The following is a 14900-nucleotide window of genomic DNA, read 5'->3' on the forward strand; positions in this document are numbered from 1 at the left end:
CGGAATATTTTATAGTTTCTATTAATTAAAAGAGTTGATACTTGCGGGTCATATGAGAACTGTGACATAAATTATTTATTAAAGCCCCAAACGAATTTTTATTGTTGTCCGTTAGTCAAGGGAGTTTTACTCTTGCTCCGAAAAGGATAGAATTATAAAAATTGCGTAAGGAAATTCATTGTAATTTCTTTCCAATTTAACAGAGTGTGGAGCCGCAAAAAATATCGATCCATTAAATAAGAGTCTCAAGGCGTACTTGTCTCATAACGTTGTAATTTAAACGGTACTAAAACACCATCAGTTCAAATAAACTGGTCATTTTACTTTCTATATATTGAATAAATTATTCTAAATGGTATACTAAAATTTACATTAAAAATATGAAAATTTACTATTTCACATGTATCAATAATAGCGAATTTCTGTCAAAAACATGTAATATAATATATTATTTGAACAAACTTCATAAAAATTCAATACACGCCACTCGAATATTTTAATCAATATGATGAAAGCATGCATACCTTTTTAATATACAGATGTTCACACTGGAACTCAAATAAAGGAGTTAGACTCTCATTTTACAGAATCTCATATATTTTACAACTACGAACGTAAAATCTGCGATTCTTTATAAAAAATTACCAATAATGATCGAAATCAAAATAAATAATAAAGCTTTAAATAATGCATGTAATAAAATAATAAAATAAAATTTAGGTACATTAAAAATAATTTCTTATTACTAATCACAATTAACACTGAAAATTATAACAAATGGAAACTTTTGCCGTAGGGGAGACTGGGTACGATTGTGCCAGTGTATCGTAATGACAGTTGCCATAACAGCCAAACTATACTGATTTTGAGGTAGTCCAAAGGGAGAAAGATGAAGTATTTTCGTTTGAACAAGTTTCCATTATTGCAATGAGTCAGCGCCCTACATCAAATAATCTGTAAACCGCATTGCTTTTAAATAGTCAAAAGTTTTTTTTTTCAATTTCATTTAATTATAACTGTTACTTGTCTACAGATAGATTAGAACGCAATAAGTAGAACATTAGTAGAAGTTAATTACCAGCAATTAGTTATAGGACGATTTGTTTACAAAAGATGTTGGGTACGGTTGTGATATGCGGTTGTGGGTCTTGTCTTTTTTGGGTGAAGATAACTAATTGTAAGACAAAATACGAAAAAACGGAAAAAATTAATACAAGAAAAAAATCACTAAGACTTCTTGTTAACTTTGTTTAACTTAGATTTTGGTGTATATTATTAAGTTTTGATTAAATGATTATGTCGTGTTGCGTTACATATTTCTAACAATAAAAGTCGGTATAAACGATTTTGATGTTTATACGTTTTTCATCTACTTTTATATCAACCGTCCTGGGGGTGTGTGGAAAATTGTTGCTGACTAAAAAAATGGCACAACCGTACCCAGCGTCCCTACTAACTAAAATTAACTTTTATGACTAAATTAGTAAAAACATATGTAAAAGAAACTAATGAAATAAAATAGGTATCTGATAATGAGTATAATTGTAATAGAGTAAATCATGTTGTTACTTTTAATTAAATTTTAATTTATATTAGTTAATTGACCAATGGAAATAAATTATTAATCGTCATGGCTATACACAATTTGAAAAATGTTTATTGTTATTTTCATCAGTGGTCCATTCGTGTCGTTGTGCAAAAACTCTACAAAATGGTAAAGTTAAAGATATAATATTATATAAAAAGCAGAAGAATTGAATTAACTCAACCGACAGATGAAGACTAATACACTCCATTAGCTAATCCTATTCCCAAAAAATATTTTTCGGTCCCTTGAAAGCGACACTCTAACAAAAATACGCGTTAGTATCGCCCCTCATCCACAACAATAATATCATCTTCATGGCATATCTAACGATTTCAGTTTTATCATCGGAATCGTCCGCGGCACTTGTAAAATTACTCGAATTTATTGAATCGATAATGTCGTTCACATGCAAACAAGGGATTTTATATCTTCATAGCAGAAAGTGATGCGTCCCCCCGGCATCATAAACACAACTATAGGGTAAGATGGTACGATGATGCATGCTTTTAATGTTTTATTTCATTGCAAAGCAATTAAAATCTGTCACTATATTTTATTATTAACTTTGAACCATTATTCTTTTTTATTATAGCCTATAATACAAATTAAGTAACTGCAAAATACAAATGATATCATCACATATACATATGATAATTAGTAAAACATACGACCGTACTTGACTTCCTACAAATTTTGTGAATTATATTTTAACAATCCATAAGCAATAAATTTAAAATCATAACATAGTATTATATAGATATAGTACAGATATGTGATACAATATTAAACAGTCAAGCTTAATGTGCAATTTATTATGGCATAAAATGACAACTTTTTTAGTGCAGTTTAGTCTGTTCAGAGCCATTAAAAACAAAGCGACAAAGTATAGATCATTCCAGAATATTAATACAGATTGGTCAACCTGTATATTAGTTATAAATTTGAAAATGTGGCCGTTCATCTCGTTATAGCGAAGTCTTCCGATTTGAAGCATATACTGGTTACACATAATTTTTTCTCTAGTTTAAAATAGTAGCGTTGAAATATGGTAAAGTATGGTACTTTACCAGTTTCTGAGATAATGGACGTAGATCTTTTCTCCCGCGGACCTTTAAACCCCGCTCTACCCTATATAAATTCCAATATTACAATAAGAGTTGAAATTCTGTGTGTTTTCAATTGATTGATGCAAAAAATGCAATAATATAATTAACTAGTGGGGTGCATAGCATCGTGCCTTAAGGCAAATTGCTGGAACTTAGACCCAAGAAAATTTATACAAAATGTGTACACATTAAAATCTGTATAAAATATCTGATAATTTGATGTCATGTCCAATAAACATTTTTGACCGCCAAATGACCTTTTTTAACTTATTTTTTATAGAGTGTCCATACCCGCTGGACCTGCCTCTGCAAAAATTTAATCAGTTTTTCATCTTAACTAATCAGCAGGTCTCATTATCAATACAATTTTTAAATTATTCAAATCGGTTGATCGGTGTTCCCGAAATCGTCGACGAAAATTTGTATCCGCACACACACACACATACATCCATTTTTCTAAGGTATGCCAAAATGTTCAGAAACTTTTGAAACGCAAAATTACATAAAAATTTTAATTTTCGATTTTTTTGCGATTACTATAACTTACCCTACGGGAAGTTAATAACGAGTAAAAAAAATATTGGAGAAAATAAAACTTGAATAAGTGAAAAACGTTGATACAATTCAGGCACCAACATGATGTTTTATAAATTATAGTTTTATTATGTTTTTATTTTTTGTACTCGACATTTTTAAATAATAAAATTATCATGTATTTTACCAATTTACAATCCTAATTGAATGCGCCAATTTTTTATGAAACTTGCCAAACACGCTTCAGTATTTTTTTTTGAAGAAACGCCACCTAAAGGATAATAATTCTTTTTATTGATAATAATTCGTCTCCGATATTTTTTATTTTTATAGTACAGTACCTACGTACACGTTGAACACTCCATACTTTCTTTACTTTTATCTTCATTATTAATTTAACTATAATGTTTCATTGAGTTGTCACAATAAAAGAAAAGTTCTGTTTACAATTTTCATATTCGTATATTGAAGTTCTTACAAGTTTACAAATTCTAAAATCAACTAGCTAAACTATCTATATCTGGTACATCATATGCTTAATTTAACAATTAGAACTATTAACTAAAACTATTTTTTGGGTTTAGATAATGCCGCTGCGCGCTCTTATCGACCGCGCTCTTGTACTGCCTAACCCTAAGAGGCGAAGTTACTGCTTGTTGGGGATACACGCCGGCTTGGGCCTTCAAGGGGGGCCAAAAAAAAAGCGAATGCACTTGCGAAATATCCCAAGCGATAATAAAACATGAACGACAATAAAATCTTTGACACGGAATTTGAAATGAACACGGGGGCTATATTCGGCGACCGCAATGAAATATGAAATTACGCGATGAACGGTGCGCCCGCGACAACTGGAGAGTCGTAATAAAATGAATAATCTTATATTATTGCGTAGGGAGAAATAATTAATAAGAAATATTCACCGCCCGTTATTAATACGAATTCGCAATGGGCCGTATACATTTCATGAGTGAATAATTATAACATGCCTAAAAATGTGCAGTCGTATGTGTGTTGCTGACCAAAACCGTAATCGATTTAAAACATTAGAGCGCCAATTCTACGAACTGGTCGACGTAAAATTGAATTATCTCAACTAAAAATCGGTAAATGAATTAAACTTTATATATAATACAAATTGTATACAAACATCTAAATTTAAAAAAAAATTATAAGATTTTCGACTTAAAGAATAAAAATTACCGACGTAATTTATAATTAAGCGAAGTTGTATAGGGTAAGGCGGGTCACAAAGGTGCAAATAGAATGTAACCAATTATATTGTGAAAACCAAATCATAATTGACTGTAATCACAGCGAATAACACATATCAAACTGCCTGACTCTGTTCAGTAAAACTCCCAGCTAATTTATAATTTTAGAAATAATTTTTTTTCTGTCTTTCAAAAATTTGTATCCTGATCGTTTTTACCCCATATGCGTGGTTTAATGGGACGTCCAGAAGGCATATACTTTAAAATTATATTAAGATCTCGTAAACTAAACAATAGTGCTTATAACCAAAAAATCTAACAATAAAAAAATACTTTTGTTATGCATTTTCAAGCATTGCCGTATAGCATCCAACAGCAATGTCATGAGAATCAAGGTGATGGCTGATTAACAACTTTTATCCTATACTTTCAAACATTATGGTTAAAAATTTCTCAACTTCACTTGTTTTTAAGATATCCGTGGTGGACTTGTTGCCCGCGGACCTTTAAGCCCCTTTCTACAGAAAACATACACAATGATTGTAAAAGGTAGATTAAATTTTCAAAAATCTAGAATGATGAATTTATAGTACTATTTTTGGATTGAGAGATGTGAACCCAACGTTTTAGAATTATGTATGTAATTCCAGATATTTGGTGTGAAAAGCTCTGAAAATACTTAAAAACGCGTATGATTAAGAAAAGTATATAGAATTATAGTTTGATAAGTGTGAACATTAACCATACAAAAATAGTTTAATAAACATTATTCGCATAAACAATGATCATTCAAAAATAAGATGTACTAACATAGAAAGCACCTTCGTGAAAGTTTACTTCAATCTTTTGTTAAAACAAATACAATTCTTAATATTATAATACTGAACACTAAATGTTTACACAGCGCATTGAATCAACTCATCATTGTGATTTATGAACTGAGAGATAACAAGTTCATGGAACATACTTTATTTAATTAGAAGCACTATTCATAATTCTTAATTCGTATTTATCTATCATTAAAATGCACAGTTTACGAGAAATTCAGCAACAACAGAACCGCGCTAATGGCAGAATTAAGTGCGGTCATACTAAGAATGCTCGTTATGCAGATGTCCGCGCTCTTTCTTCGTTTTAGGTTAATTATCTAATTGTACTAATTATATAACTAATTGCACTATATATAGTTACCCACAATATTGAAGAAAATTCTTAGAATTCTAATTGAAAACTACGGAAATGTAAAATAAAAATGTGATTAACTTATTGTATTTTTATTTTAAATTAAATTAAAAATCATGTAATGTAGTGTAAAAAATGACCTATTTCACTGACAGTGAGAAAATAATAAATGTCATTAATAAAAACAGCGAAGCAGTACATAACGCAAGTAACGAATTAGCAAGATGAATCTTTGTATTTTAAAATTGAATTTTGACCTATTTTTCTATATAGCATTTGATAAATAAATTGGATTAAGATCCAACTACTTATATTAAAGAGACGACAAAACTGAAGTGATAATATTCAAATCACAAAATATAAATTATTTATAAAATATTTATTTATTTATTATTTATTAATTTTACAAGCCGTCGGTATAATAATATCATAATAAGGCTTAAGTCAATATTTTATAGGTTTAATATAATTTAATTAATTATTAGCTATTTTATTACTTATTTATTTATTATTTAATTTATTTACTATAAACTTATTTATATTTAGTTAATTTTAATTATTTTTAAATATAATTAGTTTGTTTGTTGCAAGTATTTTTTAAAAATTTAATAAGCTTTACAATACTTTTACAATATAATTATTTTACTTAACAAATTTTAGGTTATTTTATGATATTTTACCAAATTTAAGTGTCTTATATTATTGTTATTATTATTATTATTATTATTATTATTATTATTATTATTATTATTATTATTATTATATTATCATTATCATTTTTATTATTATTGTTAAGTATTTTTACAATATAAGTTTTTTTCCTTTTATAAATTTTCAGGTATTTTGATGAAGGAAATATTTTGTTTCACAATTTTTTAAGTGTTTTTAAAATATAAGTTTTTGGTTAACTAATTATTAAGTATTTTAACAATAAGTCATATAAAAAAATTAAAATTTTGTTTCACAATTTTTAAGTGTTTTAAATTATAAGTGTTTAGTTAACTAATTATTAAGTATTTTAACAATAACAGTCATATGAAAATAATTATTAGAAAAAAAAGAATCAATATTTTGTTTCTCAATTTTTTTAGTGTTTTTTAAATTATAATTTTTTAATTAACTAATTATTAAGTATTTTAACAATAGCAGTCATATAAAAAAAAGAAAGAAAAAAATAAACAAAGAAATAATAATAATAATAATAGTAATTTAGAAGTATTTTTGCAACATTTATATTGGTAGATTAAGCTTCGTATAAAATTGAGTCAAAAATACAATCTTCAAAGAACATCTTTCATATTACATAATATATATATATATATATATATATATATATATATATATATTATGCTGGTCCTTAATATGGACATTTTCGAATTTCCTTGCTCCCAAGGGCTCAAATGGTTCCAAATTGATAAAAAACAATTCTCTAAAAGTTTTAGCTCTTAATATTGTCTTTTAGATAGTGCGCAATTTAATCAAAGTTTTGTATGAAAATAGCATGGAAAATTTTTCAAAAATTTTAAAAATGTTTTTTAGATATAACTTAGCGAACAAATAAATGAGTTTTATTCAAAATTCGACGCTCTACAAAACAAATTATAAAAAACCTGTTTTGCAGAGCAAGCTATTTTCAATTGGAAACGTATTTTTGATCTATATTTTCAAATGAAAATGAACATCGCTGCTGCACGATATCAGGTTGCCAGAGCGAGGGCTTGAACTCACGACCCCGTCCACATGAGGCAGCGCGTTAACCCGATACGCAATGGAAACCCTTATATATAGTTTTATATAAAAAATACAGCTATACTAAATGAATGAAATATATATGCATAGTATATAAAAAATAAGAAATAAATACAACATTTTCTATTATTATTTCTTCCTTACTGTCTCAAAAAATTAAATCCTTACAAAACCCGGCACTTTATATTTCGATTCGACCCAAAAACCTTCTACCACCCGAAGCCGCATGGAATAAACATAGAACGCGTTTTAACAATTAGCCAGGATCGACGACAAGGCACCGCGAAGGACGTCACAAAAGAACGACGGAACGAACAAAACGCTCTCGCGAGATCGCGATTTTTTACGCGCTTCACTACCGACATCTCTCCATTGCCTGCTATTAGTTAGAGGGAAAGTTGAAGGGATAGGAGTAAGCAAAGTGTATATATTTGCAGCTTCATATACTCAAAGCACAGATTGTAATATGAAGGCACCGGACATATTTTGATATTTACTTTCGCTAGATACAATATAGATAAATCTCCCATTTAAAAAAAGCTACAATTTTTGTAGCGGGTATAGCTCTGTCAGTAGCTACTGGCATCAAACTAGTGGTGCATAGCATCGTGCCTAAAGGCAAATTGCTGGAATTTCCCCTACAGAAAATTCAGAATAAAAAAAGCTTCAAAACTGAAACCTTAAAAAAATTTAGATCTTGAGATTTTTTTTCATATTTTGAAAAATTTGAACTTTTTTTTAAAGCAATCGCGCTGCGTAGCTGTTTTATAGACGAAATATCAAAGCGCTTAAAAGCTGCGTCACAGTCTAGCGGATAAACATTAGTACGGAACCAATAAAAACGTAAACAAAATCTCTATAAAGTTTCCTATGATTTGATATGCATATATCTAATAATCATTTTTGACCGTCATATTTTTTTACACTTTTTTCATTAGACCTCCGAAACCGCTGGACGTGCCTTCCTAAAAATTTGATCAGTTCTTGATTTCAATACCGTTATCTCAGAAACTGAATTAACATTTTTGGCACTATTTGCCCCGTATCTTCAAAACGACTAGAGTGCCAATAACTAATCAGCACCCATCAATAGGAATCGAATGCTTTTTGAATCATTCAAATCGGTTCTCGGTTCAAATCCACACACACACATCCATTTTTTCTAAGGTATGCCAAAATGTTCAGAAACCTTTAAAACGTAAAAATATATAAACATTTTCATTTTCGGTTGTTTTGCGATTACTATGACTTACCCTACCGGAAGTTATTCAAACAATAATTTGCAAATATTGGCTTAACATGTTTTTCAAAATATATATAAATATAAAGTAACAGTCCTGGTTCCCTATATATTGCTATACATGTGGTTTTATACTATAAAATATAAATATGTTATGCAAAACCACATGTCATATTTTATGAATGATATTTAATACAGCCAATTTTATAATCAAACGCAAATATACATTTGAGGTACCACATGATGTGGAATGTGGTCCTCTTTTAACAATTTAGAACTTTAGGGTTTCTAGGATGTTTTATAATTATATTTTGTGGGTGTGATCTGATATAATTTTGTATGCGAGCAAATTTCAAATTAAGAACAGCATTTAAGGATTTGTTTGTAGTTTAAAAAACACAAGTCGTTTAAAATTCTGATTTGCTCGTTAAATCAATTTCTTTAAATCAACAATGAATAATGTTCACACATTTGTTTCTATCTGTGTTTAATTTGTGTTGTGTTAAAATAAAACATACATATATAAAATAGCACGAAGATAACACGGCGCAATAAATACAATATTGTAATAGAATCTCGTTTATCGTTTCAGATAGTAAAGTGAAATACTAATAATTCAAAAAATGAGCGTTCACAGTCATGAGATATCACTTCGCTACTCATCTGTAGCACAATTTTTATTATCCAAAACACCGTTTCTTAAGCGAGATATTTTATTATACATTCTAATTGCTAAGGGAAGTAATCTTTGAGCTAAGTTCTTCTGTAGTTATTTTACAGTTATAACAGAAAATCATCGTATGGATCAATGTATCTCATTTCACTTTTCGCCTGAAAAAGTTTTTTTAAGCCCTCGGTCTATAAGCAAAGTAGAATAGTTTCGTTCGCTATGGGGTAGGTGGTTTCGTGCTTCAGAGGGTGGTGGTACAGTCGAGAGACGACGCCAGTGTGTCGCGGACAGCATCCGCACAGTCGCCGGACTTTGGGGCGCCTGACAAGCGATGCCGTGCAGACACAGAGACGCGCGCGTGTGCGTGCGGCGCTGCTGAGGTCTCGCTGCACGTCATCGCCGAAAATCCGGACCGCTCGATCCGGAGATTAGACCAACCGATTGCAACTGTGGATTACTACCTTACTGCACGCAAAAATGACAACAATTGCATTGATAAAGTGTAATTTCCTAGATTATTAGTATTACTTGAACTTAAAACTAGTTGGTTTGGTATTTAGCCTTGAGGCAAGTTACATCAACTTCCCGATATGTGTAAATAATCGACTTAATCAATAAAAAATAAATTAATTTATGAGTGGTTATAAGCATTCCGAGTGGATTTATTACACATCATTGCAAACGAACGAACGAACGCGTTAACTCGGAGTATTTTCTAAAAGCAAATTTTCAAAAATCAATAATTTTAATTAATCAATAATTATAATTGAACCAGTTTCCGTAGGACTTTAATGGTTTACTATGTTCAAGACCAAGAACACTAATTTTATTTTCAAGACCAACTAAATCATTTAATTTTATTTTTAACAAACGCCAAAAAAACTACTCATTTTCTCAAACTTTGATGAATTTTTAAAATTAAACTACTTGTCGTAAGGCCGTAATAATTCAGTAAGTTCTATAAGACCATGATATATATCGCCAAAAAAAGTTCCATAAAAATCGGCCTAAATTTTTTTTTCAACAGTTAATTACAAGAAAACGGCTCGGTAGATTTTCACCTAAAACTAATCAGTATCATTCCCAACTAATATCTTTCGAACAGTTTTTGATTTTTTAAAATCGGTTCGGTAGTATGAGCTTAAATGTGGACGAAAGGTTTAACACTTTTTTCCAAATTACAAAGAAACGGCTCGGCCGATCGTCGCACAAAGCTGAGAAACGATAATCCTCAATGAGATACATCAAATGCTTTTTAAATATCTGAAATCGGTTCAGGCGTTTTTGAGCAAACGTCGAAGAAAATTCTAATTTTGACAAATGCCAAAAAGACAATACTAATTTTTGCAAACTTTGACGAATTTTTAAAGCTAAACCAGTTGTCGTAGAGCCGTAATATTTTAGAATGATCTAGAAGACTATGGTATCTACTGTCAAAAAAATAATCATAAAAATCATCGAATTAAAGACCCGCAAGTACAAATGTCGACCACCAATATCTCAAAAGTTTGAAAAACAGCAAAATCACATTTCTGAAATGATGATTTAGCTGAACATAGTCAGCTAAATCATACTGAACATAATCATATAGCTATATGTTTGGTATGTGTTATTTGTGGTGATATAATTAGTTTGATTTACAATATATTTGCTCAATACAAAATTGGCTTTTTGCCCCGCTTTACCCTATATAAATACTTTTTTCATTTTTTCTTCATCAACTTTATTTAAAAGTATTTTGAATAAATGCGGTTTCACTTAGTTTTATGGCGTATCTTAAATATAAATTAAATTGTACTCCTAATAATATATTTTAAACGTCTGATTGTTTAAAATATGCTTTTTTATTACATTTTACACTAAAAGTTTATTAAAACAATATAAATTCGTTCGGTCAAAAATGAGTATATATATATTTTTTTAATTGAGAACATTTAATTTAAAATCTATGCAATATCGTATCGGGTGTGAAACCTGATGAATTTTGTTTGGAAATCCGATTATTTACACTTAGAACTAAAAATGCCTTGTTAAAATCTCTATATAGTAACAAAAAATTGAAGTTTAACTCCAGATAGAGTTTTAAACAACAAAAGAAAACTATTTTTTTATGTAATTTTTTACGTACGTTACAAATACAGAACCAAGCGAAAATAAAAGATTTGTATATGCGCATAATGCCGAGATATAAAACGAACTGCGCCCCAGATTTATTATAAGTAGTAAATACTAAACAATCTAGAAGATATTATATGAAGCAATAACAAAACTGTAACTTATGTACCAAGAATTGGATATAATTGCTGTAGTCTATTCGCGATTATAGAATTTATTATAACATTGTAGAGATTGCTTCATATGTTTTGTACTTAAATTATGTACATATATTTGTACTGATACAGAACAACTTAAAATAAATCATCGAATAAAAAATAATTATTTGTAGTTCTAATTAGTTATTAACCTAACGATAAGATTAATGCACGTTTAACTCCCATATTATTAGGAGTACTTTGCTTGAGTTAATTTGCTCAATATTTAAGATAAGTAGTAGTCATAAAACTAAGCAAAAACGCCTTTAATCCAAATATTTATGTAAATATCAAGTTGATGAAGTAAAAAATAAAAAAAAAAACTGTAGCAAGCATTTTGGGAAACAGCTTTAGGCCAATAGATACAAATGTGTTAATTCGCAAATAAAGTCCTGCCAACTAAGTCATAATACTTAAACAAAATGTATTTTTTCTTAACTGATAATAAAAGCTTAAATATAGTTTTTAACTTCAAATATAAAATAAAATTATATCAGATCACAACGTCAAAATATAATAATAAAACATCTAAGAAACCTTAAAGCTCTAAATTGTTACATGTGAAACCTCGAATCCTATTTACGAAAAAGCGTTCGATTATAAAAACCTATGTATTAAATAATATTCATAAAATATGACATAAGTTTTCACGTAACATTCTTCATTTTTTACTCTTCGCGGGATATATTCGATAGATACATAATAACATTGAGTCATAACGCTATTTCAAGATTTATGACTACATCAGAGGTTAATTCTTAAATAAAAATTATGTATACCAAATACATAGATTTCAAAGCATACAGATCACATACTTAATAGATGGTAATATGGTTATCACGTTTGAATAGTAGTTTATCAAAAATAATTTTAATTATAGCATATTACTATCTATAATTACGAACACAAAAATATTACCTTTTTCACAAATATGTGAAACACCTGTACATGTGTAAATCAAGGGCGTAACGATTTCCTAATTAAAATATGATAATGAATTGATTTTATGTAGGTGGAATAAATTAAGCCAATGATACCAGATATGTCACCAAAACTATGTACTTTCATCTAAGTTTCTGATACAACTATAAGCCGAAGCAGAAAAACTAATTCCAGAGTCGACGAGCATGTGATTCGATTAGAGAAGAATGCTTTTGGTAAACTATATTTACTTTTGAGTAATTGCTCCACCACTCACGTTCTATTGATACATGAGGAGGATTATTTCTCACATATTACGCATTTGAGAGCGCTCCAATTTATATGCTTCCCCCTATGCATTTCATGCATATGAAATGTTATTTTTTAGATGCATTATGTTAGATATTTTGTAAAAGTAAAATATTATGGTTTTGCACTAATACTTCTATCAACTAAACCTTGACGTAAGAGCTTCCCTGTAATGACATATTTATTGATTTCAGATAAAAAAATAATTTATTTGAATCAATATAGTGGCAAAAATAGTAATAATGCTTGAAACGAGACGAGATTCTAAGTTTAACGAGTGCGCTATAAATAAATACAATGCCATAAATTGGAAACTATGTGCATTGTATTCTGCTTGTTGAATGATAAACATTATGTTTCATTTTATGTCCTTATAGGCTATTAAAATATCTAACTCATAATATTTTATCTGCACCTAGCATATAATATTGTTATACCAATTAAAACAAATGCGAGCATATACCATAATAAATTTCAGAATGAAATGTACAAATACTCGCACCATAGTTAGGATAAGTGCATTATAAAAATCAGACAAGAGACAGTATCTCGAAGAATATCAATAAGACTTTGCTCATATAATTTTTATTTTCTCATATTCTGCGAATAAATTGATGGACTTTAGTATTTTTATTTATTGTCTAATAGTTAATGCAGAATAACATACTGACATTACAATATTACAATACAACGAAATGTCTTGTTACTATTATTAAATAATTATTAATCTCATATGTTACCAAAACTCATTTAACAACATGACATATTTTTTTTTATTATCTCTTTTATTTACAACTGTCCAGTTAAGGACATTTAATAAATTTGATGAATTTACAATAGTCGGCCGAAAAGGGACATTTTTTACTAAAAGAGCTTGTTGGAAAAACAACTCAGTAGTTGTTTTCCCAATCGATATAAAATTCACATGAGACATGTTAGTGAAATATAATCGCGCTGTAAAAATTAACCAATAAAATAATTTTTATCTGCTCTTTATGTATTTTATCTATTACCTTTTGGTAAGACGTAATAAAAAATATATTTTTTTATATAATTTATGTGAAGAATTAGTAACCAGAGTGGATAAACCAGGCTGGTAACCAGATCCCATAAATCGGGGCAAACTGATATACGGTGAGGATGTGATGTGTTTCTCACTAAATAATGTTGGAAAACTGGAATAAACATAATATTTATATCTGTCGTTAAATGGCAGCAAAAAACAACTCTAGCTCTAAGGTCGTTTCATGTTTTACGGTAATCCAAAGTAAAATATTCGTCAAGGGCTTCTATTTCATTTATATAATAAGAAGATTCAAGTAAAATAATGTGAAGATAAATGGTAAGTAGTATGTAAAGTAACTGCAGATAATTTCATAAAAAATAGCAAATTTTACGATTTAGTGGCGTTTAGGTATATTTGGAATAGACCACTCTAGTTACCAACTCCCCATGTAATAACAGACAGTATCTGAATTAAATAGTTTTTTTCGTTATTTCCAATTGCATCAGTATATCACTACAACATTACACAATTTCCAGTTCTACTCACATTTGTAGTTACATTTTACAAAAAGTCTACATATAAGTTAAATGAATTTCCAAAACAGTACTTTTGGATTCAATATTCTCAATCGAACAGTTCTTGACTTTGTTATCAAAATGTTATGTAAATTTCAAATCTCTATATTACGTGACTAAGATAGCACATTATGAACAAAGGTGAATGACAATTTGTGCATTTGAACGCCAATACGAAATTAATAAAAAAAGTGGCAAATAATAACTAAGATATCAATATCCCATTAGTAACAATACTGCCTTATAAATAATATTTGTACTATATGTTTTCCTTATAAAATTCTGAATCACTCCCATGTATAGATATACCCCTTCGGTTCAGAAAAGATGAGCGAGCCCTTAAACGACGCGAGTTTATTCGCATATCAGGATTTTTCCTTCTCCTTGTAGAAAGTTTCTCAATAAATCTTATCATAAATAGGATGTTTCCAGTATAGTAGTATTCAAAGTTCTTTTAACTGCGAAGATACCATCCCGAGTCTCAATTCACTTCC

Source organism: Ctenocephalides felis, unplaced genomic scaffold, assembly GCF_003426905.1.
Source record: "Ctenocephalides felis isolate EL2017-DRISC unplaced genomic scaffold, ASM342690v1 CF-g0.4_SCAFFOLD_01886, whole genome shotgun sequence".
Lineage (NCBI taxonomy): Eukaryota > Metazoa > Arthropoda > Insecta > Siphonaptera > Pulicidae > Ctenocephalides > Ctenocephalides felis.